Source organism: Rhipicephalus sanguineus, chromosome 1 (genome assembly GCF_013339695.2).
Source record: "Rhipicephalus sanguineus isolate Rsan-2018 chromosome 1, BIME_Rsan_1.4, whole genome shotgun sequence".
Lineage (NCBI taxonomy): Eukaryota > Metazoa > Arthropoda > Arachnida > Ixodida > Ixodidae > Rhipicephalus > Rhipicephalus sanguineus.
In genome coordinates this window covers 310520690-310523959 of record NC_051176.1, presented here as the reverse complement: position 1 = coordinate 310523959, position 3270 = coordinate 310520690, and the positions used below count along the sequence as shown (strand labels likewise).

General features: G+C 42.5%; 1 long non-coding RNA gene across 1 annotated transcript; it reads right to left on the bottom strand.

Annotated features, from left to right (window-relative positions):
- Positions 1-922: 922 nt before the first annotated feature.
- LOC119379430 (uncharacterized) lies at positions 923-2976 on the bottom strand. The gene is made up of 3 exons (XR_005181183.2): positions 2838-2976; positions 2611-2758; positions 923-1018 (listed from the first exon to the last, which is right to left on the bottom strand). It is a non-coding gene; the product is annotated as an uncharacterized LOC119379430 (long non-coding RNA).
- Between the last annotated feature and the right edge of the window lie 294 nt (positions 2977-3270).

Here is a 3270-nt window from a genome sequence, read left to right as displayed (position 1 = left end):
GTACATTTAAAAGATGTTTTTCGAATAGGCAGCACACAAAAACTGAGGCAACAAATACGCACACATAAAAGACACAAACACAAGCGTTGTGAGCGCTTGTGTTTGCGTCTTATGTGTGCGTATTTGTTGCCCTTTTGTACGCTGCCTATTCGAAAATCATGGCTCACCAACTAGCCCATCAGTACATATTAAAAGATGTTCATTCCTTAAGCTCGCATCCACATGACGTCCAGCGGCTTGTGAGGTGCACTAATTATGGCTCTCAAAAACGAACGCTCGGCAGACTGTAGGCCACAATACTTTTCGCTCACTTGAGTGCTAGCTATATGTACTGTTGTAACCTGAAAGTAACTGTTGCGAATCACTATTTTGTAAATTTTAGTATTTATGATTTTGGAAGTAGGTGCAGGTGTCTCGGCATAAAAGAGCAGTTGTATTGTACTGCCTTCTATGGAGAGCACGCTGCATACCTCACATTGTTCCTTTTAGGTATATAGCACATAACACATCAAATGTGCAATACTCTTCTCAGGCTATTGCAATGTTTTGTTACACACAATGAGTACAATGCATTGCCTCGAAAGATTACTGCACATACAATCATAAGAGTGTTTCAATACTGGCGAAATGACAAGAGAATGAAATGAGTCGAAAGCAACAAGGCAGTATCACATAAGTTTATAAGCAAAGCAATGCTGTAAACCATAAGAGTACTCTCAACGTGTAAGAACACAGGCTAAATGTCTAGAGACCGCAGATACACTAAAAAGAAATGAGGCAGTATGATAAAAGTGAACTGTGGACCAGCTGAAGACTGAAACCGAAACTGTCTGCCAGCAGTCCCAGCATAAGTCCATAAAAAACAGAAACTGTCCACCAGCAGTCCCAACCTAAGTCCAGAAAAAACAGTCTGCCAGCAGTTCCAACATAAGTCCAGACAGGCTCCTTGGCCAAATTAGTGTGGTCTTGTGGGTCACAGGAGGGGCTACTTGATATGCTCAGTCCGATCGCTGTGTGCCTGGATTCAAGTAGAAAGGAAGGTAAAAAAAAAATAAAGCCGGTACAGTAAAGGACTCGAGCGTTCATGAAACTGCTTGAACCAGAGAAACTTGTCGCATTGCTCTTTCCATTTTATGCATAAAGTGGCTCTCTTGCAAAACACATCAATGGAGCCCCAATTCTATGACTTTGAGGGGGCACCCAAAACTATCGTAAATTGAAAAAGTATTAAGATACGCAGAGACTGTCGGTCTTTCCCCCAAAAAATCTGACATGAAGGCGCACTGCTTCAAGAAAAGTAGGTTAAATTATTTGAAAAACATGACAGCTAAGTAATTAACTGGAGGAGGTGAAAGTTAAATATTATCCAATGTAATATGTCTTTTCTCCAGGATAAAATGAGTCAGGGCATTAACTGCACTGAAGAGTCAAGTACAAAGCTGAAACCTGCTACAAACGGCCTTCCATCAAGGGTGTCAAGTATGGTGTCATCATCATTAAATGGTGACTGAGAACATTTCTTGCAAGCTTGAGAACATTCATACTGGACACGACTAAGCCTTGTGTGTGATGCATTAGTTCCCAATCAGGTGCAAACAATGAAGCGCTGCTTTTATTAAAACTGCTAACATGAAAGGAAAGGTGTGTTAAGCACTAAATACGGCTGCAAACGCTGGATTATATATATATATATATATATATATATAGGACAGACGATTACTTTTAGGGCTCGTTTTCTCTGCGAGACAATATATATATATATATATATCAGATTTCCAAATACTAGCTTGCACACAACCTCGATGAGGTCCGTGTAGATTGTTTGGGTAACAGCCTTTGAATAAGCATGTGATCAAGCAGTATTCAGGAGCGAATTAAGGAACTGGATCGCTGACTGCAATGAACTGCAAGAGAATTTCCCCATTCTATGAAGGCAAACTGTACTTTTCCCATTTTCTAATTCTCAATAGAGGAGCTAATCAGTTCACCTAGCCGGTATCACTACCTTACGGGGGCCCTGCAACACTTTTTGAGCATGATCAGAAAGCACTGCAAATAGGTAGTCGAGGCTCCCGAGAACACACAAGCCAAATATTATAGCGCAGCACGAGCCCTGGATTGTACAATAAATTCTCAAAGTCACCTAAACATTGCTCCCTCTTCTCTCGACAAATGATGTGTTAGTCCACAAATCATAGCGTGTTTGTGCACAGTTCCACCATTGGCTGATTTGAGCACGGCGCTTATTCCAACTAAGCTTTGGCATGCTAGGGAAAGAGACAACAAGCAAGCGCACACAGCTAAACAAATAAAAACAGAACTACAGTTGCGACATACCACGAAAAACAACGCTAACAAATGCACAGTACTACAAAAGGACACGCTAAACTAAGCTTATCATGGCTACTCTGGCAGCTACAAACCATTACATCAAGGAAACTACAGTGTTAAGGAAACGAAGCAGAAGTAATGATGTCGATATCACCGAGACATGCACGGCGATACAGAACTGTGCGTTTAGGAAAACGCGACTGCGAAAATAAACAAAAACATTTATTCACGCAATACACAACGGCCTTATTCACTAAAGGAAACCATAAGAGAACGTACCTTTGCTGGCCAATGGCCTACTGGCGGGGCGGACAGGGTTCAGAAATTCTTCCACGGTTCTTGTTGTATGTACGCGACACAGCACCCAACAGTGGTCTACGTCCATGCCAGACGACACGGTATGAACTATGGGTTTAGGAAAACGCGACTGCGAAAAGAAACAAAAACCTTCATTCACGCATTACACAACGGCCTTATTCACTAAAGGAAACCATAAGAGAACGTACCTTTGCTGGCCAATGGCGCACTGCCGAGGCGACCGGAGTTCAGAAACTCTTCTACCGTTCTTATTGTACGCGACACAGCCAGAGAACATCCACCACACAACACCCAACAGCGGTCAACGTAAGTACACATACGTCAGATAAAAAGCGGCGGTCAAACGTCGCTGCTGGCAGCGTTGGCCCTGGCAGGACCAAACCTCAATATCAAACCACGACTGGTCCAAACATGTGCGCAATGCGCAATGTGCGTACACGTGCGAAAGAAAACGTGATGGCGATGGCGGTGATGGGGACGATGTCGACGCGTGTCACAACCTCAGTGGTCACAACAATGGTCACAACTTAGGGAAAGATTACGTACAAATTCATGCTTTGTATTGCCGCTAATTTTAATTTCAAAGTAACTGTACTAAGTTTTTACAAAAGTAATGCTTTT